The sequence below is a fragment of the Ipomoea nil genome, unplaced genomic scaffold (assembly GCF_001879475.1).
Source record: "Ipomoea nil cultivar Tokyo-kokei standard unplaced genomic scaffold, Asagao_1.1 scaffold2034, whole genome shotgun sequence".
Classification (NCBI taxonomy): Eukaryota; Viridiplantae; Streptophyta; class Magnoliopsida; order Solanales; family Convolvulaceae; genus Ipomoea; species Ipomoea nil.
The window spans coordinates 3,017-22,687 of record NW_017618462.1 but is presented as its reverse complement, the minus strand read 5'-3'; the positions used below and the strand labels follow the sequence as shown (position 1 = coordinate 22,687).

Sequence of the window (19,671 nt, the reverse complement as noted above, 5' to 3'; positions counted from 1 at the left end):
ATCATCAACTAGCATAATAGGTATACTTGAAAACACGAAGATAACAAGATGGTCAAAAGATGATTGCAGACGAAAGATGGATTGAGCAACTCTCGGATAGACATCTCTCCACAAAATGGATCTCATCATAAGTCAAAAGATAAGGACAATCTTTCGAAGATCTTCTTCGAGAAAACAAGTTTCAGATAAACTTGTAAAGACAACCTTCATTAAAAATAAAGAAAGAAGAATGTTGTCTCATGAATGCGCAATCATTCGGACAAAAGGTGTCCTAGGAATGATTTTCACAAAAGACAAGGAGCATTAATTCCGTTGTGCATTAAAAGTTTCTTACAAAATTGTGCAAAGCATATATCTAAGACGAAACCTTAATTCCGTTGTGCATCGCTCCGAAATGACCAACTTTGAAAAATCGATTAGAGTCTATTCACCCCCCCCCCCTCTAGACTCTCTTTTGACCCTACCGGACCAACAAAGTTACTGGAAATATATATATAAAAATTGTATATATATGTTGCAGAAATATGATTATGTAAAGATATATATTTAAAAATGAAAAATGGAATAGAATCATTTAGTATCAACAATTTATAAGGAAAATTTTGTAATTAAAGATGGAAAAGGTTTTGCAAATACGAGATGGAAATATAAGGTTTAGCCAAAATTTGAATGAATATTAATCGAGATGGAAATTAATAATTTTTACACCAAATGTTATTTTATACTAAGAATATAAGGATTGTGTAATTATAAGGTTTAGCTAAGTATGTCAACAAAAAATAAGGTTTAGCCGGGATGAAAAAAATATTAATCTCGGTTATATATTTTATAAAATGTAAAGTTACTTGAAATATTTAAAAAATTCTGTATATATATGTTACTGGAAATATAGTTATATAAAGATATATATTATATTTATAAATGGAAAAAAATGAATAGAATCGTTTAGTATCCACAATTTATAAGGAAAATTGTGTAATTAAAGATGGAAATGTTCTTGCAATACGTATGAATGATTCAAAAGAAATTAATTATGACTGATTTTGTAACATATCTTTATCCAAAACCATGGGACCTCATTACAATGGGTATATATAAAGATGTGTAATTATGTGTAGAATGTGTAAGGAAATTAAATATGATCCCCATATATAATTCATTGAACACTGATATTTAAAATCTCTAAAGTTTTAGCACCAAGATGCGTATATCTACCCATTGACTACGGATGCGTACATCTACACATTGACTATTAATTGGACAATTATTTGATCAAATTCAAGCAATGATAACATCATAAAAATACAATCGATCCAACTCGATTCTTCAATTACATTATATAATATTCGATGTAATAATTTATATATATAATTATATATCGATCCAAATATTATTAAAATATTTTAACAAATTCATTCCGTGCAACGCATAGGCGAAAATACTAGTATATATAGAATTAATTTCTTTTTGCTCTAATCCCTCATTTAATTATGAAATCTTAAATTTAGAGTCCAACAATGGTTAGTTGCATAAAATTCGCAATCAGGAGGAGAGGGAGAATACAATTTTACCTTAAATACAACTCAACTCATTCTTGAAAATCCCTAAAACTCCTGCAAACCTTCGATCAGCTTGTAGGATACGATGGGCGGCGCATCGGAGAAGACGCAACCTCTTCTTCTTCCCCAAGATATTCTCGTCGGAATCCTCTCCAAGCTCCCCGCTAAATCGCTAGTACGATTCAGGTGCGTTTCTAAATTCTTTTGCGCTCTCATAGCCGACCATGGCTTTGGCGTTCTGCATCGCAGCTTGTCCTTGACACTTCCCACTAGGGCGGGCATCCTCATCGCTATCATACAGCCAAAGCGGCTCTCCTCCCGTTCCTCCCATGTGTATTACACCATAAATTTCAGCCAAGGGCAGCCGGGAATGCTCCAAGCCAACCGTCTCGGCTACTTGGACGCTGAACCATTTCTGGAAGGCTGTCTACACTCCTCCTCGGATGGCCTGATTTGTATGTCCAGACCCAATGGAGACGTCGTTGTTTGCAACGTTTGCACGGGACAACGTATTTCCCTTCCGACAATCCAATTCCACTTCCCCCATCCATCTTTATCCTGTGCACAGTTGGGGTTTGATTCACAATCTAAAAGATACAAGGTTTTGATGTCAGCCTGTATGATTGATCGAGGCAGCACGCCCATCCGCTTCGAGTATAAGCATTGGGTTTTGACTGTGGGAGTGGACAAATCATGGAGGGAGATCAACTACCCCTTTTCCTACCCCTTCTACCCCCTTTGATGACTATGCCTGCTTTAACTTCTGCTATGATACTAGTGTCTACATTGACGGCGTTATCTATTTCTATAATTGGCTCACTAAAGTTGATTGTCCTAGCTTCCACATAGTAGCATTTGAAGTTGGGTCTGAGACTTATTTTTTGATACCATTTCCAACTGAACTATCATCATTATGGGAATATTATGTAGTTTTATCTTCAGCTTGGGAAAAAAATCACTTTCTTAACCAAAATTTTGCATTTCTACAAGTTGATGGAGGTCGACTGGCTATGGTTCGTGTTCGCCCAAGAGAATTCTACATGGATGTTTGGACTTGGGAGAAATCTAAGGAATGCTGGGAGAACATTACTATGACCATTCCATTAGAAGAGGGACTTAGGAGCACATTCCTGCGTCATACTACAAATCATGATGGGGAGATTGTGTTGTTATTTATGAATAGTGAACGGCTTTCCATTTTGATTTGTAATTTGAACACTGAGGTTTGGAGACAATTTGATTTGGGTGGAGTTGAGGAATTTCCAGAAGAAGTTAGAATGTACGGGACCATGGACAATGTGTTTTCTTTGGAGTAGTTGACAAGCGTGGTCTGATATGCTTGGGAAAAATGAGTGCTTCAATTCACAGGATTAATATTTCATTTTTATATATTAGTAAGGTTGTCCATTACACTACGGATATGTAACTTTGCAAGGGGGCGAGGCAATCCCTTTAGTTTATTTGAAGCTAAAGGTTTGAGAAAACAATATAATGCCCATTTTTGGGATTCTTGCTGAACTTCATGTGCAAACAATTGTTGGATTAGTATTTCTCACATGATACGAATTGAAGTATTTATTTCTCACATTATTTTTGCTAAAATTATAAATCCCTATTTTTGTTGATATATATATATATATTATTTATTTTAATTTATCGACTTATTTCCACCTACAATCGTAATTAAGGTGAAAATAAGGGACCACCTACGAATTATTAAAAAACAAAAAACCATTTTAAAAGAAAAATAATTTTTTTGTTAGTATATACAGAATATCATGTTGTCAAAGTAATTTTCCAATTTTTTTATCGAATTGGCTAGATATGGATTGCATGGTCTCACTATTCTATAAGAAAAATGCACGACCACTAATTAAAGGTATATGCACAATAAATTTTATTTATGTATAATAGCTAGTAAATTACACAAAACTAGTAAACCCTCTCCTGAGTCTCATGATGGAACAGGAACAGGTAAATTAGGAATATGCTTCAATAGAATTATAGAATACATTTTTTCTGTTGTAATTCGCCCTATCAACTCGTTGGTTCTCGCGTGATGTTTGCACGGTAATGCTTGGAGATTGTATGTATATGAGTATATAGAATAGATAAGTAAAAGGGGAGGAAGAACACAATGTATAGAACACAATCACATGAGACTATCTTTTCATTAAGCTTTCACCCTCAATTTATAGGGATGATTACAACCTTTCACATCCTTTAACATAAGTAATGAAATAAGTAAAGGCTAACAAAAGGTCACAAGTTTAATGGTCATAATAATAAAATATTTATAACACTTCCCCTTGGCCATTAAATAATTATACTCATGCCTCGTTAAAAACCTCGCTAGAAAAACCTAGACGAGGAAAAGAGTACACGAAGTATGTTGATCCATGTGTTGCATCGGTTGCCTCATTAAAAACCTTAGCCTAAGAAAAAATCCAGTGGGAAAAAACTTAGCTAGCCAAGGAAAAGAGTACAACCATAAGCCTTCTGGGCATAATCTCCAAGATTTCAAGAGTCTTCAGGACTATTCACTCAAGTGCACCGACATCGGTTGCCTCATTAAAAACCTTAGCTTGAGAAAACCCTGGGGGGAAACTTAGCTAAGGGAAAAAACCTTAGCTTGAGAAAACCCAGTGGGAAAAACTTAGCTAAGGGAAAAAAAGTACAACCATATGCTTTCGTAGCATAATCTTCAAGATATCAAAAGTCCTCTAGATTTTCCATTTTAGCACAGCTAGGGGTTGTCGCTCCCCCTGAAGATAACATTCTTCTAAGCCTACGCATCCCAATTTTAGGCAGAGACATAGTGAACATATATGCAAGATTGTTCAGTGAGGCAAACATTCTCAACAAGAATTTTACAACTCTTCTAGAGTTCGTGTGTGTAGAAGGACTTAGGTGCAACATGTTTTGTAAGGTTCCCCTTAAAAAAATTATTACTTGCTTGTGCAACACAATCTTATTTGTCCTCATATGGGGCATTGGGGTTAAAAATATAACATAACCAGTTTTGGACTTGGCATCATAGGGATCAAATAAAAGAACCAGTGCTCAAGTAGCCCATCAAGACCACATATGGGTTTCTCACATAAACGTCAAAAACTTTGTACCTCGAAGGTGCTGAAGGATATGTTAAAATACCATTCCAATTTTCATTGTAGGGGGGGAACACTAAATGTTGCTAGCAATTTCATCGCAAATTCAATATCAAGCCTGATGCGATTATGGAACTTCTAGTTCAATAATAGTGCTCCAAAAGTAATGAAGTAATGGACTTCCAGTCCTTAAATATCCTCATTATAATCTTCATGTCTAAATGGTCATTTATCTACTTCAAGAGATTATTGGGCAACCGTTTGTGTGATAAATAAATACTACTTGTCTATATAAAACATCTTCAAGATATTTTTCAAGTAAGCTAACTGGTGTATAAAACTTCTTCAAGGAGAAGCTCGATCTTCAGGTCGAGACAATACTTGGATTTCCAAGTCTTTTATTTCAAAACTTCGTCTTTCGACATGAGCTGACATCACCAAGCTCTCTATGTGTTTCAATAACATTTAAATCATCATTACCAACTGAGATAATAAACAAATAACTCCATTAACAATTCTTTAACGAACACATAATGGTACATATTTGCATATTCCTTCTTCGGGAGGAAAACACTCAGTCAATAATATTCAAGTCATACAAAGACTTTAGTAGTTTAATGATACTCGTTGCCATTTTCACTTTCCTAATTTCAAAAGTGTTGAATCCATCAGGGATTTACAAATAAATATTAGTGTCTAATGACCAGTAATTAGTTTGCGGTCATGATACTCATCAACTGCATATCTAAATTTATAATTCACTGCCAATGATGTTAATTAGCGGAACGTAATGCCATCTGTTATGGGAGAGAACATTTGATCAAAATCAATTTAGGGTCTCTGCGTAAACCCTTAAGCTACCAGTCTCGCTTTATATCATACCACCAGATTATTTGTATTCTCTTTTGTACAAACACCCATTTGTAACCTTCAGGGTTAACATTAAATGGTGTACATGTTATAAAGAGAATGCAGTTTTAGCGAGTTGAGCTGTATATGCCTTAATTGCCCTTTTATACACAAAAAAAAAAATAAAAAAATCAGGCCACTACTGTGCCTAGCTCTGGATCCAGATTCTCATATACTAAGAGCAATTTATAAGGCAATTGTGTTGTTGACAACTATAATATTTTTCATAAATTTCTCCCATATATATAAAATAATGGCAATTTCTAATTCAACCAGACTCTAGCCATTTCCCAAAGATATTTTTATCTGGTCGTTCCGCATCCATAGTATTATGATTTTGGGTGCACATATAATTTTATTGGAATTTTTCGCATTCCAGACGAATGTCTTCTGGACGAATATCTGCAGGACATACTTAGCTTCTTTAAGCGATTTCAAGAGTGACGAAATTTTCTACTAGATATAGCTTTCCGCGGATTCTTGTCTTTTATACCAACATGTCTCCACGCTTCTGGTGTCAAGGAGCATTGTAAATACATACGGTCCAAGTTCGGGAAGATACATGGGACCAAGTCACTCTTTTTATCAGTATATATATTGGCAGATTAATTATCTTCTGAACTTGCAGTTCAGTTTACTTCTTATGAACTTCTAGTTCAGTCAACCTAGTACGTGGATTCAAATATTGAAGATCAATCATTCATAGAATTTCTCAACATTCTATAAAATTTGAGCTCTTATCTCCCCCTAATGCCGTGAAATGATCTTCATAAAGTGTGCAGTCAACGTACATAATTATATATTGATCCCTTATAATGGGCTCTAAAGATTTAAATATCAGACGGAAGTTCATAATCAACATATACATGCCCACAATGTACGCTATGGTGGTGATATAGGAAAAAGGCTGCACATTGTGAATAAAACGCAGATGGAAAATGTTTGATTTTATACCACGTACTAGGTGTTAGGGGGAATACTTATGATATGCAGCAGGCCAGATTGTGATAACAACAATAACATATAAAATTGATGTCCCCAACAAGAAAATATATAATTGCCCAAGGCGATGCACTAGCTCATGCTATACTATAAAATCATGTGGGTATTTAAAGCCTTTAAAAGTGCATAGCAATATATGAAGTACCCAAAACACATATGCAATCATCTAAGAGTAACACATATAATCAAATATGAAAGCATACATATCAAATGATATTATAAGGGTACACAACAATCATAAGGAAGTTGGAAGCTTGTCAAATAAAATAGATCTTCAGGATCTCACAAAAATCCTTATCCTCAACTTTACATTAGTTCACTGACTGGTTTGGGAATTGCTTCGTGCAAATTTCCATGATATAATTCACTCCCTCATTTCTTTCGGACAAACTGATATGAAATAATTTATTCCTTCGTTTGCTTCGGGCAAATTGATATGATATAATTCATTCTCTCATTTGTTTCGGACAAACTGATATGATATAATTCGCTTCTGTCTTCCAAACCAATAACATCTAAATTAATCATATCATGTATGGCATTAGTCAAAGATCATTCTTATAAAGGAGTATACCACTCCTTAAACAGCACAGAATTGCACTAAGCCATAGTCGGAGAGGGATTTGTCTTGTTGACATCTTAAATTTAGTCAAAAGATGATTATCATAATTTGTTGATAATAGCAATCCTTCCGAGATTGATATAGGACTTATGGAACAAATAATATTCAACTTTGAATTAGCATCGAGTCAATTGCATACGAGAGTCATGATTGTATGAATGAGAAAAACCTCCATAAATAAGCATGCAAACTAAAAGAAGTAACTTCAAGAAGTAAACTTCTTCCCCGGAAAATAAAGTCCGGGAAGTAAATATCATTCGAAAATTAAAATTTCAAAAAGTACGATTAGAAAGTTAAGCTCAGAGGGCAAGCTTAGAGAAGTAAACTTTATGAATAGACCCTTCAAGTAGTAAAAATAGCAAGGAAAATAAGCAAAGTAAAATCACTTTGCATTCATCATAATTTGCATCCAAAAATAACTTTGCACTCAAAGACACTTTTGGAGTATATATACTTCTCGGCCACGCAATAAATACTGCGGCCATGAATTAACTTTTCAGGTGCTTCAGGCATAAACTAACTTCTCGGATGCTTCGAGCATGAGCTAACTTCTCAGATGCTTCAAGCATGAGCTAACTTCTTGGATGCTTCATGCTTCTAGCATGGACTAACTTTTTCAGCCATGAATATATTTTCATGAATTACTCAAACATTATCATGACACCAATCATTCTCACTTGTATGAATTTTCTGCAACAAAATCTCACCAGAAACAACCAACTCTCTGACCTTATGAAACCTTACATCAATATGTTTGGTTCTGGCATGGTATACTTGATTTTTAGCTAAGAAAATGGCACTTTGATTGTCACAGTGTAATTGAACTCCATCTTGCTCAATACCCAACTCCTTAATCAAACCTGAAAGCCACAAAGCCTCTTTAGCTGCCTCAGTCACAGCCTTGTATTCTGCTTTAGTTGTAGACAAAGCTACAATAGACTGAACTGATGATCTCCAGCAAACAGGACCACCCCCAAGAGTAAAAACATACCCTATTATAGAACGTCTATTATCCATGTCTCCAGCATAATCAGAATCCACATATCACATGAGTGTTGGAAAATTAGCTTAAAATGGCATATTAAGTGGCTATTTTGTGGTACAATTATTAGTGGGTTCCACTTCCGATTTGGATCGGGTCAAAGTGGATTCATGTTCTTCGTAGTGAGACGAAGAGATTGATATATTGTACGCTCAAAACGGATAATGGTTGAATGAGATATTGATTCTCAAAGTAGACCCATTTAAGTTGGGAAATGAAGGGAAAGTAGTGGACGTTGTCCCACATTGGTTTGGAAACAAGATTTGCCCCCCTTATATACAAGAGCTCATTTCAAGCTTGTAGAATTGTATAGTATAGAGGCTCTCTCGCGCACGCGGGGGGGCGGGGGGATGCAAATCAAAATCCAACTAGAAGAGCTTAAAAGGCTTGAATCAAGCCCGAGCTCGCGTGCGCCGGCACCTGCGGGGCTAAGTTATGCCAAACTTCGGTATCATTTTCCATCTGTTATAGTCACTTGGCTCGGCCGAAACTGAGAGCACCACTCTCGTGCTACAGAGAGCACGAGAGGTTGTGGTGCACCGAGAGCAAAACTCTCGTCCAACGGTGAATACGAGAGGTGTACTCTCGTATTGCACCACAGCACGAGAGCTGTACTTTCGTGTTGTATCACAACACGAGAGTGGGTACTCTCATGCACCCCAACCGGTCAGAAACCTGAAAGTTCATCCTGTTGTACAGATTAAACTCATCTGTTACGGAATTAATACTGTTTTTAATTCCAATTTTAAATTCTGAGTTTAATCCTACTTAGTGGGTGACCGTTACAGGTGTTATACAATTGGTTTAATACCAATTAAAGGCTATGTTGAATGCTATCCCTTCCAATAGCCCTATATAAAGGGAGGTAGAGCAGTAGCTATTTTACACAGTGAAAAACGAAAGGAATTCCAGTAGCTTTCTGCTTCAAAACTTTTGCTTCTACTCTCTTCTTTCCCCAGCCGTGATCTAAGCTTTGCTTTGTTCGACAGGTTCCTTGTTTAGGTGCTTAAACAAGGAATCGTGGCACGTTTTATCCTGGGAAACCTAGGCTACAACGCTCCTAGCACTTGTGGGAGGTAGCAAATAAGGTTTTAAGGAAAAGAACCTTACGTTCAAACTCGTGCTAAACCTTTACCCAAACACTCAACCTTTTCCTTCCCAGTTTTTTCTGCTTTCCCATATAATATTAATCTTTTCGTAGGATTATTATTTTTGGGACTTTTTCAACCATACTACCCAACAATCTTAAAACCTTATTTCTGTTTCCCGTTGGTTATTTATCTCTAATTTCCTAGAAGAAATGGAGAATCCAGTTTTGCTAGCTCTCGGGGAGGAGAATGTTGTTGAAAACAACAATGGTGGGAATGACAATAATGTTGCTAATTCCCAAGCTACACCAGTGAACATTTGTTCACAAGATGGTGGGAGCACCGAGGGATATATTCCCATGACTCGGGTACCTACGGTACCAAGTGGTTCGGCCGAAAGACCGGAGGAGTTCACCGGTAGTGGATCGAACTTCAAAAGGTGCCAACAAAAGATGTTGTTCTACCTGGCAACTCTCGGCTTGGCGAGATTCTTGACCGAGACGGTTCCCGAATTAAGGGAACAGGATGCCCAACCTGTGATGGCAGTTGGCTATTGGAAGGATTCGGACTTCCTATGCCGAAACTACATCCTGAACGGATTATGTGATGCGTTATACGATGTATATCGCAAGATTGGCACAGCAAAAGCGCTGTGGGAAGCCTTGGATCATAAATACCGAAGTGAGGATGCCTGTGCAAAGAAATTTGTGGTTGGCCGATTCCTTAACTTCAAAATGGTTGATTCCAAGACCGTGACGAAGGCATGACGTTGAGTGAAGCCTTCCTAGTGGGATCTATTATCCACTTGCTGCCTCCAGGGTGGAAGGACTTCAAGAATTACCTTAAGCATAAGCGAAAGGAAATGAACCTGGAGGACCTGATCCAGCGACTCCGAATTGAGGAGGGGAACAGGACGAATGATGGCAGAAATTCTGTCACTGTTGGCGCTAAGGCCAATGTTGTGGAGCATGCTAAAAGCTCCAAGAAGAACAAGAAGGACAAGCAGAAGCTAGGTCCGAAATGAGGCATTACCAAGAAGAAATTTCATGGAAAATGTTTCAATTGTGGCAAGTCTGGCCACAAGTCCTCTGAATGCAAAGTTCCAAAGAAGAAGAACAAGAGTTCTGAAGCCAACATGGTTGAGGAATGCAGTCAGAAGGAGGTCGAGATTAGCCTTTCGGCTATATAGTGACCGAGGTGAACCTCGTGGACTCTAACCCACGAGAGTGGTTCATCGATACTGGTACGACAAGGCATTTGTGTTGCAACCGAGAAATGTTCAACACCTTTGAGAACATTGAGGGCGAGAAGTTTTGGATGGGAAACTCTGCTCAGTCTGCTGTGGAAGGCGTGGGCAAGGTGGTTCTGAAGATGACTTCCGGGAAGGAACTGACGTTGAATAACGTGCTGTATGTTCCGGAGCTGAGTAAGAATCTTGTGTCTGGCTCTCTGTTGAACAAGCATGGCTTTCGCATGGTGTTCGAGTCAGACAAGGTTGTTTTGTCTAAGTTAGGAATGTTTGTAGGCAAAGGTTATGTAACCGATGGGCTCTTTAAGCTCAATGTAATGCCTATTACTATGAATAAAAGTAAAGTTACTTCCGTTTACTTGCTTGAGTCTTCCAATTTGTGGCATGGTAGACTAGGTCACGTTAATTATAATTCTATGATAGAGGTGGTGAGTACGAAGCACCTATTGGATGAGAGTTTAAAATGATTAGCCAAAGGGGTACTAACCGGTTTAGACTTACTCATCCCAAACCTGTCAAGAATTTTCTCTATATAACTCTGTTGAGTTAGCCACAACTTTCTTGCACCTCTATCCCTGTGAATTTCCATGCCAAGAATTTTCTTTGCAACTCCTAAGTCTTTCATATCACATTCCTGACCCAACAAAACTTTCAATGCAGTAATATCATCCATACTCTTAGCAACAATCAACATATCATCCACATACAGTAAGAGAAAAATAAAAGAACCATCATCAAGGCTTTTAACATAGACACAACAATCATACTCATAACGTGTATAGCCAGTTTGAATCATGTAAGCATCAAACCGCTTGTACCACTGCCGTGGAGCCTGTTTCAGCCCATACAAAGACCTCTTGAATCGACAAACCAGGTGCTCACCTCCGGGTTTAACAAACCCTTCAGGTTGCTTCATGTAAATTTGTTCATCTAGATCACCATGTAGAAAAGCAGTTTTCACATCCATTTGTTCCAAATGCAAATCCCAAATGGCAGCCAAAGCAAGTACTAATCTGATAGAAGTATGTCTAACAACAGGAGAGAAAACCTCATCATAATCTATCCCCTTCTGTTGAGAAAACCCCTTCGCAACTAACCTAGCCTTAAACTTTTCCCCTTCTTTTTCTGATACTGGTGGCTTCTTCCTATAGACCCACTTGCACCCTATAGCCTTCTTTCCTTGAGGAAGTTGAGCTAACTCCCAAGTATGATTCTGATGTAAAGACTCCATCTCCTCAATCATACCTACCATCCATTTATCTTTCTCTTGGCTAGAAACAGCCTCTTGAAAGGTAACTGGATCATTATTAGAAACAAGAAGTGCAAAAGAAACCATATCCTCAAACCCATACCTACTAGGTGGTTTGACATTGGTGCGTCTTGGTCTATCTCTAGCCAAACTGTGATCTTGTAAATTTTCTGAACTCGAACCTGCTGCAGATGTAGTATCTGCAATTTCTTGAGTCTCAATCGTAGGTGGATTAACTGCTTTCTCACTCAAAGGTACACGATCCATATCCACTTCTACTGTGCTAGAACCATCAACTAGTGTATCTTCTTTCTTTGGCTGGAACATGAAATTCTCATCAAACGCTGCATCTCTGCTAATCACCACCTTTTTGGTTGCAGGATCCCAAAACTTATATCCTTTTACACCTTTCTTGTAACCCAAAAAGATGCACTTCTTTGACTTGGGATCTAACTTTGATCTCTCATCACCTGGAATAAGAACATAGTTAGGACAACTAAAAACTCGTAAGTGATCAAAACTTACAGGATTACCTAACCAAACCTCCTCAGGAACCTTGCCACCAAGTGATGTCCGTGGTGATCTATTGATCAAGTAACATGCCATGTTCACTGCTTCTGCCCAAAAACACTTAGAGAGCCCAGCATTCAATATGAGACACCTTGCTCTCTCAGCAATGGTTCTATTCAGCCGCTCAGCAACACCATTCTGTTGTGGTGTCTTACGCACTGTATAGTGCCTTTGAATTCCATGTTCTGCACAGAATTTCTGAAATTCTTTCTTAGTATATTCTGTCCCGTTGTCAGACCTCAGGTACTTGATTTTTCTTCCAGTCTAGTTCTCAACCTCAGCTTTCCACAACTTAAATTTCTCAAACACTTCAGATTTATGTTTCAAGAAATACACCCAGACTTTCCTAGAAAAATCGTCAATAAATGTAACATAATATCGAGAGCCACCCATTGAAGGTTCCGTGGTAGGTCCCCAAACATCATAATGCACATAATCTAGAATCCCTTTAGTTTTATGCAGCCCATTAGAAAAAATGACTCTAGTCTGTTTCCCAAGGACACAGAACTCACAGAAATCTAGCTTACAACATTTAACTCCTTTTAACAGATTCCTTTTGTGCAAATCAGACAAACCACGTTCACCAAGGTGACCCAAATGTAAATGCCACAACCTAGTAGTATCATCACTAGACTCAACAGAATGTGTTCCACCTACAACAGTACTACCCAACAACCTATAAATGTTCCATGTGGTCCTTTTACCTTTCATCACAGTTAAAGCACCCTTACTAATTTTAATGGTTTCCTTATCACTCTCAGACTTATGAATAAAACCATTACCCAAAACACATATGCAATCATCTAAGATTAACACATATAATCAGATATGAAAGCATACATACCAAGTGATATTATAAGGGTACAAAACAATCATAAGGAAGTTGGAAGCTTGTCAAATAAAATAGATCTTCAGGATCTCCCAAAAATCCTTATCCTCAACTTTACATTAGTTCACTCACTAGTTTGGGAATTGCTTCGTGCAAAGTTACATGATATAATTCACTCCCTCATTTGCTTCGGACAAACTGATATGAAATAATTTATTCCTTCATTTGCTTCAGGCAAATTGATATGATATAATTCATTCTCTCATTTGTTTCGGGCAAACTGATATGATATAATTCGCTTCTATCTTCCAAACCAATAACATCTAAATTAATCATATCATGTATGGCATTAGTCAAAGATCATTCTTATAAAGGAGTATACCACTCCTTAAACAGCACAGAATTGCACTAAGCCATAGTCGGAGAGGGATTTGTCTTGTTGACATCTTAAATTTAGTCAAAAGATGATTATCATAATTTGTTGATAATAGCAATCCTTTCGGGATTGATATAGGATTTATGGAACAAATAATATTCAACTTTGAATTAGCATCCAGTCAATTGCATACGAGAGTCATGATTGTATGCATGAGAAAAACTTCCTTAAATAAGCATGCAAACTAAAAGAAGTAACTCCAAGAAGTAAACTTCCTCCCCGGAAAATAAAGTCTGGGAAGTAAATATCATTCGAAAATTAAAATTTCAAAAAGTAAAATTAGAAAGTTAAGCTTAGAGGGCAAGCTTAGAGAAGTAAACTTTATGAATAGTCCCTTCAAGTAGTAAAAATAGCAAGGAAAATAAGCAAAGTAAAATCACTTTGCATTCATCATAATTTGCATCCAAAAATAACTTTGCACTCAAAGACACTTTTGGAGTATATATACTTCTCGACCACGCAATAAATACTGCGGCCATGAATTAACTTTTCGGGTGCTTCAGGCATAAACTAACTTCTCGGATGCTTCAAGCATGAGCTAACTTCTCATATGCTTCAAGCATGAGCTAACTTCTCGGATGCTTCATGCTTCTAGCATGGACTAACTTTTTCAGCCATGAATATATTTTCATGAATTACTCAAACATTATCATGACACCAATCATTCTTCATTAATACCTCATCGTTTCATTATCATCATTTATCGCGGTATTTTCTTCAGGCAAATTACCTAGAATCATCAAGATGAGGCGCATTCTTCGACGACCAAATGCTTTGGTGTGCAGCACGTAGGGATCAATGCCCTTCAAACCCACATTGTTAGCAAACCTGCTTCTGGCTAGGATCTTGCCTCGATGAGTTTGGTCGTCCTTGAATATCTTGATCACTTTGTTTCTTATTCTGAGCTCGAACTCATACCACACCGGTTATAATCTCGACCGCAACCCCTTATAAAGTTACTCAACTGGGTAACAATATGTGCTTCAGGCACCTGTGCAAAATCAACTAGACATGCATTTTGATTATTTATCAACAACTCGTTATCTTTCTTAGCCACAATGAGTGCTAAAATCAGCTTAGGATGCTTCTCACAATGAAAAGTTGGCAATATCTTTCTAATTAAATATTTCTCTTGAAACTTCTTGTTTCCAGAATTTTAATTGTGAGGCTATTTTATGCAGAGTTGAATTATAGTCAATTACTGACTTATAATCTTAAAACTTAAGATTAATCTAGTTAAATTGTGTCTGAGGAAGGACAATAGATGACTACTAGTCAAAATGGTCCTTCAGGGACTTCCACAATGCAATAGAAACTTTTTCAATCAAATACTCATTTGTAAGATCGTAGTTCAAGTAGTGACGTACGAAAATGGGAGTTTGTGCCTTCAGGGCATCGGTGCTCTGTGACTTAGTTACAAAAGTTTGGCTCAATTCCTTAGATGCCAAATATATTTCAATATCAAAAGCCCAAGTGAAATAATTGCAATCGACATGAGCGAACTCAATAAATTCACATTTTTCAATGAAAGGCATGATATATAAGATCATCATTTGATGCAACTTTAGGAAGCAATGTGACAACTTGGGGAAAACCCATTATTTTGAATACATGTTCAAGCCATGGATGAAGAAACATCTTTTACATAAATATGCATATATGTTTCTTAGCATTCTAATACAAACACAGCAATCCGATGCAAACATATAATAATGACCGATTATGCATTCGATATCCATAGTAATAGAACATACATGGATACATATACATACAATTTGGCATATAACTACATATATTTACCATTTCAAAGCATCATGGATTATGGGTTCATATAGAGCCTAACTCATATACAAGAATTGAGAGAATAAATAAAGAAAATATGTATTTACAAATTCATGTATTTACCCAAATTCTTAACAATGTCTTGATGAGGGGTTCACCACTCAAAAGTTGTTAGCAAACAAGAAGAATAATCACTCATTTTATAGAAACAAGAATTGAAGGTTCCAAACCAAACTCATAGCCATATATACACATAATATTTATATATAAACAATGACATATGAAAAAGAAAAACAAAATGCACAGGAAAATGAACCAATATTACCGTTCACCGGAGATTACAATAGAGACTCGTGCTGATAACGTGTTGTAATTCGGCATATCAACTCGTTGGTTCTCGCGTGATGTTTGCACGGTAATGCTTGGAGATTGTATGTACATGAGTATATAGAATAGATAAGTAAAAGGGGAGGAAGAACACAATGTATAGAACACAATCACATGAGACCATCTTTTCATTAAGCCTTCACCCTCAATTTATAGGGATGATTACAACATTTCACATCCTTTAACATAAGTAATGAAATAGGTAAAGGCTAACAAAAGGTCACAAGTTTAATTGCCATAATAATAAAATATTTATAACATTTTCAAAGTAATTATATAATAATCGACAACAACAAATTCAATATCTTTCTTTATGTAAGAATCAAATATTATATTCTATGGCAAAAGAAAACTATAACTATTTAACTCTTTGAATTTGATGGGGCAAAGATAGGGCAAATCCGACTAGGTCCACTTTGCATTTTGAACCCTTATTTAAAATGACATTCATATTTGTTCCTAATTAACATATAACGAATTATGTATCTGATCAGTAAATTAATTGAAGACACATAGTTTATTAATTATATACACATAATATGTTAACTACATATACATAATAGGTTAATTGTAGGCACATAATATGTTAACTACACATTATGTGCATGCAGTTAATATATTATGCGTCTTTAATTCATTATTTACAGAGTAATTTATTAACGGAAAGCACATATTAATTAACAGTAGACACATCAGTTTGAAATAAAGGTTTACCTTAGCTTGGATCCTTGGCCATGGTATATCAATTGTTGAATTAGTTAACCGCTTAAGAGCAACCACATGATGAGTCTAGGTTTTTTGGGGTGAAAGAGAATGAGTAGGGAAGAGGAAAAATATAATAAAAAAAAAAAGATGAAAGAGTTCCTTCCACTCAACCACGCTCCAAATTTACTAATTAATGATATAGATGGGCAAGATTGGACATGTCTTATATGTCATATACATTCATGGACGGGCAAATTTCACCGTGAATTGCCCCGGATGACATGACTACGTACAATAATGATGCACGCGTTCATGAAATACACGCCCTTAATATTCATATACAATGGATCTATTGATAGTATATTACTAACACCCAGGGACGGAGCCAGAAATTCGATTGAGGGAGGGCGAAACAGTACAGACGGATTCAGAAATTTTTTCCAAAAAAGGCGAAACATTAAAACAAAAGAGATAATTTAAAAATAAATAAATAAACTACCTAAGAAATATAATTGTAAATATTGTTGGATATGAACACCAATAATAATTATGCTACTAATATTATACTAATTAACTATACAAGGTAATGATCTTTTATTCTAATATACATAATTTCCTTCTACTAATATGTGATCAATTGTCATCTAATATTACCTCCAAATTGATTATTTCATTTTAGACTTCCACCTAATTGAGCGACCAATTATTTATTTCTTTTTGTGTATCACTCTCCACCCATTAAAAAAATATATTGACCTCAAGTTGTAAAGAGTGATAAAATAGGACCATATTTGTGCACGGAAGTTCATGCCACCCCGGTAGGCGGTGGATTCCTGGAACATGTTAAATTTTGGAAGATTAATCTTCAAAACAAATTGATGCCCAGAAACAGGGGGATCAAATTGCTCAATTCCCATTAATGGTGAAGCAATATTAGAGAGCAGAAAATATGTAAATTCCACCTATGTAAAATTGTGTTCCAAATGAGAGACATGGTAAAGGCAGCAAATACAATACTTGACACAATGAAAATTCCTAAAATCCTTACTTCTCCTTCAATTTTAATAGCAGCATCGCATTGTTCAGTAATCAGCTTCCCATTCAGCAACTTATCAAAACAATGCAATGATTTCTGGGATTTTGAACAAATTAAGATTCTACCCACGGTTGAGAAGCCGAATGATTTTGTGGGGAGATATTAATAGCAATGTAAAATAGAGATCAATGAAACTTTTAAAGAAATTTTTTTTTTCATTTTTTCCTTTCCTCAAATAATTTCTCTATAAGTTTCTTTCGTCGCCAAAAAAAAAATAAAAAATCAGTGTATCCAATAGATAAAGCTAGGACAAAAAAACGAAACTAGTAGTGTCAAAAAATATAAATATTTGCAACTAAATATAAATTTAAAAATCATTTCTATATATGAACCTTAAAAAAAATCGTATAATACTCCAATAGCGATATTATGTAATATAATATTAACCAAATGGCACCTAAATATAATATATCACCACTCTAATAAAAACATTCCATACAGATCCGAACACATGAACTAATGCAGAACATATATGGCAAATGAAGTATTTTCTGGTATTTTCTGGCAATTTGACCAAATGGACCAAAATTGATACAAATTGAATAGTTAGGGTACTAAATTGTTAGTTTTTAAAGTCGTGGATTGAAATTAATAACACCACAATAGTCGCAGGACCAAAAGTGTAATTTACTCTTATGTGTCTTCAATTCATTATTTACAGAGTAATTTATTAACTGAAAGCACATATTATATTAACAGTAGACACATCAGTTTTAAATAAAGGTTTACCTTGGACCCTTGGCCATGGTATATCAATTTTTGAATTAGTTAACCGCTTAAGAGCAACCACATGATGAGTCTAGGTTTTTTGGTGTGAAAGAGAATGAGTTGGGAAGAGGAAAAATATAAGAAAAAAAAAGGATGAATGAGTTCCTTCCACTCAACCACACCCCAAATTTACTAATTAGTGATATAGATGGGCAAGATTGTACATGTCTTATATGTCATATACATTCATGGAGGGGCAAATTTCACTGTGAATTGCCCTGGATGACATGACTACATACAGTAATGATACACGCGTTGCTCAACAAATTTTTTAGAATGTTTAGACCACAAATAGTACCGTAACGAGTAGGAAACTTTTCGAGCATGATTCTAGTGTTAAAAAATATAAATATTTGCAACTAAATATAAATTTAAAATCATTTCTATATATGAACCTTAAAAAATCATATAATACTCCAATAGCGATATTATGTAATATAATATTAACCAAATGGCACCTAAATATAATATTACCACTGTAATAAAAACATTCCATACGGAACACATGAACTAATGCAGAACATATATGGCAAATGAAGTGTTTTTGTGGTATATGTTCAGAATATCTATAGAATTGATATGATCCTCGAAAGTATAGAAAGATAACAGAATTCCGAATATCTATAGAATTGATCCTCGAAAGATAACACCAAGATATTAATAGCAATGTAAAATAGAGATTAATGAAACTTTTAAAGAATTTTTTTTTTCATTCTTTCCTTTCCTCAAATAATGACTCTATAAGTTTCTTTCAGTCACCAAAAAACAAAATCAAAAAAATCAGTGCATCCAATAGTTAAAACTAGACAAAAAAAAAAAAAATAAAATAAAATAAGAAACTAGTATTGTCAAAAAATATAAATATTTGCAACTAAATATAAACTTAAAAATCATTTCTATATATGAACCTTAAAAAAATCATATAATACTCCACTCCAATAGCGATATTATAATAATAATATAATATTAACCAAATGGCACCTAAATATAATATCACCAATCAAATAAAAACATTCCATACGGAACACATGAACTAATGCAGAACATATATGGCAAATGAAGTATTTTCTGGTAAATGTTCAGAATATGAATAGAATTGATATTATCCTCGAAAGTATAGAAGGATAACAGAATTCAGAATATGTATAGAATTGATCTTCGAAAGATCGATAACACCAAAATATTATTTCAGTCTTGAGTACTCAAATCCATGTTGTAAAGAAAATGTAAAATAGAGATCAGTGAAACTTTTAAAGAAATTTTTTTTTCAT

The 19,671-nt window shown here is 35.4% G+C and overlaps 2 long non-coding RNA genes across 2 annotated transcripts; one reads left to right on the top strand and one right to left on the bottom strand.

The window, feature by feature from the left end:
- Positions 1-1,666: 1,666 nt before the first annotated feature.
- Positions 1,667-18,209, top strand: LOC109147643. The gene is made up of 3 exons (XR_002048699.1): positions 1,667-2,176; positions 7,197-7,202; positions 18,199-18,209. It is a non-coding gene; the product is annotated as an uncharacterized LOC109147643 (long non-coding RNA).
- On the bottom strand, positions 1,682-2,984 carry LOC109147642. The gene is made up of 2 exons (XR_002048698.1): positions 2,528-2,984; positions 1,682-2,279 (listed from the first exon to the last, which is right to left on the bottom strand). It is a non-coding gene; the product is annotated as an uncharacterized LOC109147642 (long non-coding RNA).
- Positions 18,210-19,671: the final 1,462 nt, after the last annotated feature.